The sequence below is a fragment of the Arctopsyche grandis genome, chromosome 11 (assembly GCF_051622035.1).
Source record: "Arctopsyche grandis isolate Sample6627 chromosome 11, ASM5162203v2, whole genome shotgun sequence".
Lineage (NCBI taxonomy): Eukaryota > Metazoa > Arthropoda > Insecta > Trichoptera > Hydropsychidae > Arctopsyche > Arctopsyche grandis.
This window is the reverse complement of record NC_135365.1, coordinates 8935927-8950572: the sequence shown is the minus strand read 5'-3', so window position 1 is coordinate 8950572 and position 14646 is coordinate 8935927.

Here is a 14646-nt window from a genome sequence, read left to right as displayed (position 1 = left end):
CAAATATTTATACCCAGCGTCTACTTTCAACATTGAGTCACAACAACTGAGAATAAGTCTCACGCTACATCAGATCGACAAGAGTAGTTGATATAGTGGAGAGATTGAAGTGATTAAATTGGCAATGGGCAGGTTTCATAGCTATGTAGAAGAATGGACTAAAATTGTGTTCAAACAGTACCCAAAAGAATGTAAAAGGGTGCAAAGAAGGCTACAAGGAAGATGAGTGGATGAAATTAGATAAATGTGTGGAATGAGATGAATGAGAGTTGCTCAAAACAGGGACGAATGGAAGCGTGTACATGTACAAATTGAATAATTATAGAGCTAAACATCGGATTTGGTCCACTTTTCCTCTTCATCCGTATACATATACATATATAGAGATAAAGATCTGCGAATTTTATTCGTCGAGTTTAATTAGCAGAATCACTTTGGGTACTTTGGCCAGACTCGTCCGCCGAGATAAGACTCGAAATAAGCCCCACCATTCTCCACCACACTCCTGTCGCTTCCTTTTGATCCATCTTTGGACTGTTCGGACACAATGGCAATGGCGATTTCGGTCCCAGATCCCAGACGAGCTCATGTATCCCCATTAGAAACGACCGCCCCCCCTTTTCCCGACAAATAAATAAACGAGTCCCGTCTCCATTATGTCGGTAGAAATGATTCAGATAGCATCGCCCTCCCGAAAAAGCCCCGGCGAATTTCAATGCACTTCTCCTGCTTCGTTTAATTTTATTTTGATACTTGAACATAGTAGGCAACATGTGTGAGGCTTAATGCAGGGCAGTTAAGGCCCCGACCGGGTACAAATTGGCAATTTCTCATGGGCACCGTCTCATTACCCGGGCCTCGTTACGCGCTAGCGAAAAAGGATGATGATTAACGGCTGACGATATGGAAAAAATTATGAAAAAAAATTACACACGTACCGAATGACAGCTGGCGTCCTTCGTGTGACAAATCTAATTTAGAATCGTGAAAAAGTATACGCGAAACGAACCGAGCGGAAAGGGATTTTGTATTATAAATTACCTTGCCAGTGCAGCGAACGATCGCTTGCTCAAAATTTACACACCGTATGACTTGTATGACGGTTGAAAATCAATTGTTATACATTTTGAGTATGTATTGTGCATATATAACGACATTGACCGGCTGTTGACATGATTAACCAATTTTAAGTTTGTTATTTATCTTTTTTTTAATTATATTTTCCCATGATATTTTATTTTTATTTACATAGATATATAACAGGTAGGCATATTTACATATAACAGGTAAGCCCCAATGCGCCTGCCTAGCCAATTAAAAAAATTGCAGCATTTTTTATTACATAAATCGCTGAATTTCGAGATGAGTAGAACACGAAATTAACTATTAATTAATTACTGAATAAATCCATTCTGCGCGCGCACATTAATACGGGAGGAAAAGCCTGTTCCTCTTGTTCCTGTTGTATCCTGCTCGCGCAAATTAAGTGAGTATGTACGTGAGTATGTACCGTTTACCATGCACCCTTTTTTTGTGATCTTTCGATTTTCGATCTTTGCCTTCCGATATTTGTGTTTTCTGTAATTTAACATTCTGGCTCGTCACGGAGACCGGAAATTGATATAGCAGTCGACTGCCAATGACAATACAATAAAGCAATATTTCGGAACAGCATGATTGTTGTCATCATCATTGGCCGATTGCAGAATTGTTTATTCGTTCTTCCGTTCGATGTCAGGATAAGTTACATATATTTGATCGGGGCCTAAAGATGTGTGTTATTAATTATGTAACGATACCTTATTTCAGCTTCATCTAAATCTTAATTCATCTATAAATGAGAAATTGATAAAGCGACTAACGGCCAATGATGATACTAAACGATTTTTGATAAACAACCGATATTTTAATACAGAATTATGTTGTTCATTGAAAATATTACAAAATTGAACAGTTGTTAGCATCATTAACCGATTTCAAAACTGTTTTAAATCAAATTTTAGGTTACTTGGTATTTTATCAATCATGTTTGACGCAATCAATCGTATAACGAACTTTAATTTTGAGTAAATCTAAAATCTTCTTCGTTTTTAATTGAGAAATTGAAAACGAAATTAAAAATCATTTTTAATTGAGTTTAAGCTGATCATAATACTAAATGACTGTTTTCGACAATCGAGCAACATTTTAGTATATAACGGCATTGACCACACCAACTTTTATTTTATTTTATATTCATTGATGATAATAACGGGTATGCGACGTATATGAATACTTGATGACATATTATTGACATTGACCGGTTAATCAATATCTGAAGAATTACAAATTTATATTAAAACACCTGTATTGATATTGGTTCATTATTTATGCTTATGTTTACGTCATTGGCCATCAATTTCAGGACAATGTTGAGATAGGAAATTTCAGAATTTTCACACGATGTTTGCGATTAGGTTTAATTTGGAACCGACTAATGACTATTAATTAAAACAGGCACGTAGAATAATAGATAACAATAGGCAGATGCTGTTTTCATTGGCTTGCTGTTTTAGCTATTGACGTCATAAATAACTTTTGTGTTACTTATCTAGACTTGAAACTTGTTAATTTATACTAGATGTATGATAACGAATACAACATTCCTTTATTTATTGATTAGACGAAAGTTTTTTCAATTGATTTGCGATTATCGATTCATTGAATTGCAAATTAACAACATGTTTAGCAAATTAGTAATACATACTTAGAATTATTATAATATCAGATATACGTACATACATGTATGTATGTACATTGATTATATTGCGTTTCATTTTAGATGGGTTTAATTTTACACTGACTGGATTAATTTCAGGATATGATGTATTGATAGTGATAAATACAATAGACCAATCTGAATAAGATTTTATCTCTCGTATATTATGTACATTCTGCGAACTTATTTTTTCGTTGTATGTAATTTAGAAAGATTCTCCGATACTTTTAAATAATAATAAAGGCTGAATAACAGAAAGATTTATCAATAGAATAATACAATGGCGTGTTTGCATTTCGTGCGCAGCTCATCAATCTCTATCTCCCTCTAGCTTTAAAAAAAAGGGGACAAACTACCGAAGAGAAACCATGTCAAATTCCGAACTGGCAAGGAGATTTGCGATTCATAAATCTACCATTTTACACACTGCGCCTTGCAAAAAACGGAAATGTGTGCGGACACGCCATTCTATGTACAGTATCGGTCATCATATCAGCGTCGTCAATATTGCAATATAATAGGGTTGATTTATAACAACCGTTTGACTGATTAACGAGAATTCAAAGTCGATGTACATATACCTTTAATTTGAATACAATAAATGCCGAAAACAATACGTTACAAAAGTATTAATGAATATTTTCTCAATAATCGAGAGAAGGAATATGATCTTTAAAGCTGTTTCTTTTTGAAAGCATTTTGAAAAATATAAAATTTTGATAACGCTTTTAGATCGTCGACTCTAAATAGTATTGAGTTAAAAATAATGTATGTTAAAAATTAATTAAGAATTTATAATTGAGCTTTTTTTCCTATTGTGTTGTTTACAGCAACATTAAAATTAAATAACACTATAAATACTAACAACAAAAATAGTCTGTAAAATAGATAATGATCATTGAATCAGTAGCTATTAGAATAGAACTAAGATGTATTGTAAATATAATTTATGAACAATAAAAATCAAATTCAAAAATTTATAATAGAAGTAAGCTCGAGTCTCGATGATCACTATTGTATGCAGTAAAATGCAGCCAATCAGCGGTTCCTGAACATTTTTCCGCGAAGTACCCCCCTGTGAGAACCTCCCCAGGTAATAATAATTACACGTTTTATAATAAACATATAGCCGAGCAAGTATATGTGTATGTACATACATATATGAGTATATTTGAAGCTTTGTTGGCCCGTGAAACTTATTAAGTAGCGTCGAAACTTGTTTTCGTGTTTGCCCAAAACCCACCCCGGGGGAGAGGGAGGAAGGGCTTGCCTCTTCGCTATTATTCTCCCTTCCTTTTGGTCATGTTGTGTCGAAAAATATTATTTCTCTCGCTTTCACAATGTGGCTGTGGGGTATTAGGCGAGATCTGATGGATTACCGATAGGCGGGGACAACTTGGACCCAATCCTGAGAAATGTGTACACAGCAGATGTCTGCCTATCTGTATTCTCTGTGTACTGTCACACAAATTGTCAGAAGGATTTGCCGAAAAATATTTGTGAATTTATTTTTGGCATCTTTAAGAGCGTGGTATTGTTCACAGTGTCCAATTAGACATTGTATAATAATATCACAATGGAAGTGAATTCTGCTGTGTAGGTGGGCCAAAATGTATCATTGCATTTTGTTTTAACACAACTAGAAAAACATTGAACATATATTTAATTTATTAATCGATTATAGCAGTATATATAATGTAGATTTATAATATATAATAATATATAAACTTTAACGTAGTTTATATGAATTTAAATCTGCCGGAAATGAAAGTGAGCGTTTGGTAAACGTATGGCGCAAAAATACTTCATCTAAATTTGTTTCCGTATAATTTAAAACTATTAAATTGTGGAGTAAAATTATTTGCCAATTATAATCGCACATTTATTGCAAATTAGTAATTTTGGTTAATCACCTTATTACATTTTGATTTTTTTTTTTTAATAAAATTTATTCTAATTGCATTATTGAAACTATTCATAAAATTTCATTTGAAATATATTATTTATAAATAAATATATAATAAATTTTATTTATTATGTACGTATACGTCAATTCAAAAACCGTATGTGTGTATTATACAAAAAAGATTTTCGATAACATTAAAAAAAACCGGTGTACACAATGCAAATTTCTATTATCAGCAATTAAAATGCATTGTATGCAGATTGATAATTTCCAACAGAGTGGTGAATTTGACATCGTTCAATAAAAATAAAAATAAAACTGTGTGAAATGAGATCGAACGTGTTCACAGATCGTAAGCATGCTCAGGTGGGCCAAAATTAATCACCTTATTTTGAATACGTACAATTTTTAAATTGAACAATAAAAGGATAAGATTTGAATTGAACTGCCATCATAAAATCCACTAGATTAAGATTCTTTCAAATTACAGCCGATAATACACTTACATGATTCTGAATTTGTAGTACCATACATTGTATCAAATCAATCATGCACACATAATCATCGCGTATCGAATACGAATGCGTATTGAGTTCATTATGTGTATGTAAAAAAATAAATGAGGGTATATCGGTGAAGCCGATAATGAATGCGTCGAGCCGGTTGGCCCACGGAGCCGCTTATTTATGTCCGCTCGATCGCGTTCCGTGTGATTTTTAATGAGAATATCCTGGGCAGACCCTGTGTTTAGTCGTTGGCCAACGACGCCAAAGGGCCTCGACAACCCACCCAGAAGGGTATTATTACTTAAGTCTGAAAAGGGTATGCCAGATTAGGCGCAGGATCCTGATAACAGTAAATAGGGGAACGATTCGACTCGACTCGACTCTGGCCTCGCAATAAACTCATACATATTTATTTGCGCTGAGCGTTCGAGTGTTTAGCCCTGGCCGAAGCTGAGATTTATTACTAAATTTTATACGGGTTGTGAATATTATTGGTCGGGACAAGAATCGATATAATGATTCTGTGGGTTGGGAATTTGAAAGGATTCATGTTGAGTTTTGGGCGAAGGAAATATGACTGCGTAAAAAAAGTAAATTTTCTCGTGATCACCAAACTTAATACGTATATTTATACTTCGTATATATGTATATAAAGTAAGAGATTGAAATAGTTAGGAAATAAGTGAAAGAAGTGCTCGAATGGTACCCAAGAGAATGTAAAAGGGTGCAAGGAAGGCAAAAATGAAAATGTGAAGATGCTCAAAACAAAGACGAATGGAAGCATGATGGAGAGGCTTTCATCCAGAGAAGAGTGGTGAATGGATGTAAGTGATGATCAGATTTTGGCAGCCGAGGATGCCGCCAGAAAATAACAATAGACCTCTCCATTACCCTACAAAGCAAGAGGGCAAAACAATGAGCCATATTTTGTGCATAAAAGCATCCTCGGCCGCCGATTTCTAGTGATGATGATGATATAGGATAGTTAAAGTAAAAAGTGAGTAGATAGAAGATAAATTATCGGTACCTTTTAAGGTTACTATTTAATATTTTGAATATGTCCTTTTTAAAAAGACGACCTAACAATTGATAAAAATATATATATGTATATGATTTAATATTTAAAAAACAACTTTTTTTCTATTGAAAGACTTTTTTCTGAAAAGAAAAACGAAATTTCACTACCATGCATGTCTAATATTGGATATTGAATTATTAATTTAATCAAAATAAATGTGTATTTTCCAGCTATTACAATATTCCAATACATTTTTTTATTTAACATATTTTAATATTAAAATTTAATCTTATAATAAATATGTACTTGATTATTAAAAATAAATGTATTTAAAATCAACATAAAAATACATCTAAATTTTAATTTACATAGATGTGAATAATTTCATCACATAGAAACATAGATTTTATGAAAAAACTAAAAAAATGATTCAACAATAGACTAATGAAATTGTAAGGCAAAAATTCAATGCTTCTAAAGATGACATTGACATACAATGTTTTACAATATTATCAGTAAAAGAAAAAAAATGCATCCTTTTCATTTCAATCATTTTTGAAACATCATAAAAATCTACAGCCATTCCTCAACCACACTAGATGAAGTCCTTTCCATCTTTCATCCATCTCATCCCACACATTTTGATTGTGACCTTTCTTGCATCCTATTATATTCTCTCGGGCACCATTCGATCACTTCTTTCATACACACTTATAGCGATGTATACACGCCAATTATGGTTTATATGTAATTGTACAATTTAAATGAATCGATAATTTTATTTAGTTCAATATAAAATTCATTCAAACATAAAACGTATTATTATTTGTATGCCTGTATATTAGTTTGGATTTTTTTATTATCTTACAGCTTACTTGGGATGAATATTAAAGTGCAGTCATCAAAGACAGACCGGGCTGTATTTAATATGATTTCGAAACCGATAAGATATATGGCAAGCATTGGAGAATAGAAACGAAAGTACGGATCAATAAATTGAGTGAATGGCCGCAGTGTCGCAGATAAGAAAAGATCCGAATATATAAAGATGGGGGAAGCGGGCCTTTGGTTTGAAGACCCCTGCAGAGAGATTGTGTATTACGGTCCACCTCTAGAATACAATTCGCATTTATATTTTTAAAAGGATCGTAAATTATTTTCGCCGTCGGCCATGCGAAACCTTCTCTCTCTTTCGTCCCACAACTACTTGCATAGAATGTAATCAAAGGAAATGCGTACCTACCGTGTACCAAATCGCAAAAGTTAAATTACCTTTCCACACAAGAAAGTGCATTTCTAAAATAACAATGCAAAAAAATTCAAGTAGGAAGAATTTAAACGAATGCTTTAAGTAGCTAGCGTTTACGGGCGATTAGGAAGGAGCGGTGCATTTTTAACACGGCCGAAAAAAAGGTTTCGTATTAAATAATGTGCATAAATTATCCTTTTTTATTTTTTTTTCGCTTTGTATTGTGTGTATTATATGCATGTGTATATGTTGAAGTTTAAATGTAAAAATAAATAAGAGCGTAATTGCAAAAAAATATGACGAAATGGATATGGTTGAAATTCTAATTGAAGGTACATAGTATATAAAATTAGAATTTATACTAAAAACTTAAATTAATATTATGATACGATATTACATTATTACAACATTCCCGTATTGATCCAATTCAAATTTGACCCAATATTTTCGTTCGTAGAATATTTGTTGAACAAAGTTTACATAGCGGTAATATATGTAAATCGAGTTTAAGTTATCGATCCGACGTCTCGAGCTTTCAATTATAGCTTAACTCGTCAAAGTTGTAGTTTAAAAACTATAATCTGTATAAATCGTTGTAAGATTCGATCAAATCATTTTATGAAGAAAAGTTATTGATTGAATGCTTTTGTTTCAATTATAGCATTCCTGTATTGATCCAATTCAAATTTGACCCAATTTTTTCATTTGAATAAAGTTCAATTAGTTCAAATAAAATTACCGCATTAAAATTAATTAATTAATTGAATTAAAATAACCACATTGATGTAATATAAAGACTAAAGCTTTCAATTACAATCTCGATTAATCAAAGTTGTATTTTAATAAAAGCGATGTAACTTTAATCTGTACAAATCATTGCAAAATACGAAAAATCAGTTCGAATTTTAGATGTTTGGATTTAAATTATATCAATGTCTTTTATCAATTCTTAAAACATATATGTATGTACTTAAATACATAATAAACATATTATATATGTAAGAATTGTTCAGTTCTATGAGTTTGATAATACGAAATCGATTTTTTCTAAGTAGAAGATTTACTTAACCAATTTTGATTATTTGTTCCTTCACAATGTTATATTTTCCGTAGAATTATTTTACCCACCGCTTTTATTACATTTGGTGAATTATTTTTTACCTCAAACATACATATGTATACACCCATTTAGTACATATATGTTACAGTCGAAGTGTATTTTCAGTTGTAATATATACCAACTGGTGTTTTGGGCTTATCATATTCGAATACAATGCAAATAGTAAATTTTATGTCTATAAGCGCAAATAAACTTTCAACATTGTACGCCAGTTGTATATAAGCGTTGAGATTTTACAGCTCTGACGTTTTTACGAATACTTTAAAATTCAATAGTGCGTTAATATTTACTAAGTTTTACGAATAATGATAATGAATACCGTATTACGATATCTCTAAGAATGTGTTCAAAACAAAAAAAATATGACCTTCCAACTCACTTTACTAGTCGAGTGAAATTTTCACGAAAACCAAACCTCTCCATCTAACCTGGTACTAACGTGTAGTTGAACTGTATTTTCAGTTGTATTATATTTTGATCAGTTGAAATATAATTCGCCATATGAATCAACTTACGTGGATTAGACGAAATATATTTCAACTGGTCAAATATATTACAACTGAAAATACACTTCAACTATAACAGTAGTTGGTACCTGTTGAATGGAATATATTCCAATTAGTCAAAATATATACAACTAGAAGATAGATACACACCATCTCTAACATATGTATATACCGACATGAATTTACACGCTGGTTACGGAAAAAATAACTTAAAAGTACAACAAAAAATTGGTCTTGCTAAAAAAACATTTAGCTTATAGTACAGGCTATGTGCAAGGCCCCATACATATAAATTTCTAACTAATCAACTAATGCAATCAATCCTGTCCAGGAAAAAATCTTAAACACGCTTGATTGATGAAACATCCATGCAAAAAGTTTCAACGTGATTTCGACCTGGTCAAAAGTGTCGAAACCTTACAAGTTTTTCACACGATAAAAAGCACGTACGAACGTTTCAAATGAACTCGCACACACACACACCATCGCCAATCAAGAAAAGTGCAACACTTGCACATCTGTTGTTATTGTCGACGCGCATACCTTTGACGACACCTGGCCAGGTTCTCCGAGATATAATATAATATATTATGCGGGCGTGTATGCATGCATCGGGACCGGGAGAGTGCAACTGCATACTATACGTGCACACATTATCATACACATAGTACACGTACTCGTGTGCAAAAGTGCACCAGCTGCATCCCGAGCTCGGATGCATTTCGTGCGTTTCGCTCTCGTGGCATGTTTCATTAGCGCGAACAATGGGCCCATTGTAAAAGTGCGCCGATAAGTGGCAGAATGGGTTGAGAGACGCCAATGGGTTAATTCGGTTCCCAATATTGAAAAAAAAATCACACACAACTTTGTACAAGTATGCGCTTGTAAAGAGAGCAAGCAGCAGGCGACGTGCAAATGGGTTCGTTGAATTTCGCACACTTTCAAAGTAGGTTTTTATTATTCTGAGACGCTCTTTGGGAAGGACTTCAGTGTTTGGCTTGTTTGGAAACTTTTGAGGGTCGTCTTGAAAGCATTAATTATTTTTTTATTAAACTTTTCTACGCTTTAAGTAGCCCCTCCTGAAAATTTGTATCATAATAACTAGTCACCGGACCCAGAAGGTGCCGCGTATTGTTCAAAGGTTGTAAATGCATTGTTAAAGGTTTGCCGAACCATTTTTACAAAGGATTTACAACAATGGAACAGTGGATAGCACTGTGACTATCCGGTGACTAATAATAACATTTTAGTACTCATATTATGCTTGAAATTTGATAATCTTCTTCTACGGAATACAAATATGTTTATTTATCCAATAACAGTGCTTTTTCCATGAATCAGGGCGTTTTGGGTCTATTTACAAAGCTAGAGTGCAAAAACAAAGGTTTGGCGAACCTTTAACAAAGCACGACGAACAACTAACAATGAACGGCACGCTTCTGATCCGTTCACTAGTTATGACTAAAGTTCGGACCCAGAGGGTGCCGCATATTGTTCAATTGTTGTAAATGCATTGATAAAGGTTCGCCGAACGTTTTATTTGGACTCTAGCTTTGTAAATAGAGCTAAACCGCCCCGATTCCTGGAAAAAGCACGGTGTCTATCCGCAGTTATGACTAGTCACCGGACCCAGAAGGTGCCGCGTATTGTTCAAAGGTTGTAAATGCATTGTTAAAGGTTTGCCGAACCATTTTTACAAAGGATTTACAACAATGGAACAATGGATAGCACTGTGACTATCCTACCTCTAGTTATGACTAGTCTTCAACGGTGCAGTTTCCATTTCCCAAGAAAATGGGTTAGCTATTGTCAATTACTTGTAAACATAGAAGTAGAATGAATAGAATGGTCATTGTTAACAAAAGTGCCGTCTAAAAGCGAGCCATCGAAGAGAGAGACGGAAAGTCAGGAGAGAGACAAGAGAGAGAGAGAGAGAGAGAGAGAGACGAAGTTTAGCAAACAATGAACAAACTCTGCCGCGCATTGTTTTTGTAGCTACATTTTTGGAGGCTGAGAGCGATTCTATGCATTCTACTTCTATGCTTGTAAACTATTGTCTATTGTCCTACAAAGCTAGAGAGCAAAAATAAAAGGTTGACAATAGTGACAATAGACTTTTTTTTGAGCAAAATCATCCTGATCGCCTTTCCTTAGTGATGACTAAACTGCGGATACAGACCGTGCTTTTTCCAGGAATCGGGGCGGTTTGGCTCTATTTACAAAGCTAGAGTACAAAAAAAGGGTTCGGTGAACCTTTAACAAAGCATTTATAACAATTGAACAATAAACGGAGCTCTGTGGATCCGGCCACTAGTGATAACTAGTCACCGGACCCAGAAGGTGCCGCGTATTGTTCAAATGTTGTAAATGCATTGTTAAAGGTTTGCCGAACCTTTTTTACAAAGGATTTACAACAATGGAACAATGGATAGCATTGTGACTATCCTACCTCTAATCATAACCAAATATCGGCGTTGGGACGATGCTTTTTGCACAAAAAATGGTTTACTATTGTCAAACATGCTTTTTTGCTCTCGTGATTTGTACGTTAATGGAGTGGTCTTTTGTTATTTAAAAAGCACCAAGCCAACGCCTAAGAGCCGAGTCACACCATGCGACTTGCGAGCGATTTAGCTGAGGGCGACCAGACCATATGTATGCAGTTAGATGGAGCGTGCCTCACCCGTCAACTTCTTGGTCGCTCACATTTCCATACATTTTTTCTGGACGCGCAACTAGTCGGCCGACAAGGTTATCCGGTGTGGCCCGGGTCTAAGTCTAATAATTAGAGCCCGGAATCTGAAGGGGCTGTTTATTGTTCAAAGATTGTAAATGCATTGTTAAAGGTTTGCCGAACCTTTTTTAAAGGATTTACAACAATGGAACAATAGGCGGCACGTTTCCGGCCCCTTCAGATTCCGACCTCTACTAATAATAAGTAGAGGTAGGACCGGAAGCGCGCCGTCTATTGTTCCATTATTGTAAATGCTTTGTAAAAAAGGTTCGCCAAACCTTTAACAATGCATTTACAACATGTGAACAATGAAAAGCGCGCTCTGGGTCCGCTCTTTAATAATAAGTTAGTAAAAATATGCAAATCTAAAAAAAAAAGGTGATATAAATAAATCTTTATAAAATATCAACTTGGGTTTTTTTGGTAAAATCCTTTAAGTAAGTTTTAGCATACATAATATGATTACATTTATTTTCTGCTTAAGATTAATTAAAATTATATAAATTTTCACGCGACGAAATTACTTTGAGCCGGAATCAGGACAGGATTACATTAAACTTCGAAATGTAATTTTATTATGACCACTTTGGAATTTATTTTGTCGAATAACGACTTCACGCTACTCACGTTAAATGTCATTTCTTTCCGAGTGGATATAAATAGGTCGAACAAAATACGCTTTTCGGTACCGTGTTATAAATAATACAATAAAAATGTATGACCGTTTCGTTGAAGCGTAAATGGATATATTTTCGACGAGTCTTCTTGTACGCCCAGTCACGGTCTTCGCGGACCAAAAAAAAAAAGGAAAAAAGCCCCTAGCGAAGATAAAAGTGCTTATAAATTAGGTGATTTATTTCATTCACAAAAGAAGGGACCCATCTTTGCTGAAACCCCCGGTGGAAAAATACCCCCATACAATTTTCTATGGCGTCCATAAACGCGGCACGGCTCGTCCCAAAACCTAAATTACTACGGCCCGCCTATTTCGAAACCCCATTGTATGTATTTTGACCATTAGCTTCGGGGAAAAAAATTTAGAAAGACGTCGATCGGTGTCTATTGTTTCGCTCTCGATAATGGCTGAATAAATTCCTAGATTTTTGAAAGCTTTTAAATACGTTTTCAGTTGTGAAAACCTCGCCGTACTAAAACAATTTCAAAATGGACGATAATTTTCTAGTGTCGGTTCGGTGACTTCAAACGCTTTTTTTTTCTTCTTTCAAATGTTCCGGTACAAATTGAATCTCAATTATGCATTCTGCAAGTGGACATTACGAAAAATAAATTGTAAAAGTGGCTAACAATCGAAGTTTTCTTGGTAAAAGATTCAATTTATAAAATGTTGCCGGTTGTTGTAAAACAATTTCAAAATGAGACGGTGTATCGTTTCGGAATCTTCAAACGATTTTTGTGAATTGTACAATTTTTAGATTGGCACAGCATAGTCTCTAATACATTATGAAATAGTGGAAAATATAAAAAATAATAATTAAACTGGGAACAATGTTGGATTTATACCTACTGTACTTAAGTCAACGATAGAAAATATTTATTTTTTATTTATTTATTTAAGTAACGTAACAATATTGATATATAATATTATTATATGGTATAATAGACAGAAAAGTATTTGTAGTGGCCAACACACGACTCTTTCATTATATAGTTATGTATAAAAGTATTGCCAGGCGTTGCTTTGGTTGCATTGTAATCATAGCACAAAGGATAATAAATTTGTTATGTTTTTAGTTATTTTTATAAAAGCAATTTATTTTATATAATATTTCTAAGAAAGGACTATACAAAAAAATAATAAGAGTGGCCGAGAGATAACTGTTTCATTATCAAAGTTTCATTCGTTAATATCGTTCGCAAATAAGCAATGATATCAATTTACAGGCTTCAATGTGCATTTATGATTTTGATTTTTAGATGCTTTTTATCATTACTAAATTATGTTCACAATACATCTTATATATATTTTAATAGCTACCGATCTACTGATTATTTTATAATTTACAATTTTAATTTAATTTAGTTATTATGTTATTCTAATGTACAGCATAATAGGAAAAAGAGTTCAAAAAAACTATATTTGAATTTATGAAGTTAACAGCTATGATATGAAATACGCAAAATCGCGGTATAAAAATTTGCAAAAACGAAATTGAATGGAAAACGAAACTTTTTCATTCAAAAAATAGGTTTCAATGGTATGTTATGAAAGAAATGATCACATCTTTATACCACAATGATGATTTGATCAATCTGTTTTTTTCCTATTTTCATAATAAAATTATACTGATGTTTTTTAAAATAACGTCGACTACATAATTTATGGAAATGTTACAATTCGTTGTATAAATTTTTTTACTTTTACTCCAAAATTCATATCAATTCCTTTCCGAAACTGTGTATATGTCAACGGGTGAAACACTAGTATACCGAGAAGAGATAGGAAACGGTTCACATGGGTGTGAAGTATGACAAAACAAGCTGACATACTAGAAGGTAAGAAGTAATTGGCAGATCAAATTCTTAGAAGAATGGATGAAAGAAGGCTCGAATAATACCTAGAAGAGTGCAAAGAAAACCAAAGCGAGATGAATGAATGATGTTTGAAAAATAAATGAGATTTGATGTTAGCCAGAACAGAGCTTATGGAAGGTTGTAAATCATGATTACATTTAAATTGTACATCACTATTGTAAAGAGAAATGTTCAAATTCACTATGCTTTCCGGAATCGACGACGTGAAATTTTCTCAAAGTACCACCACCATGGGTTGCATTACTTTCCAAACAATCCCCCGTACATTTGGATTGTGGGCTAGAATGTCGCGTGGA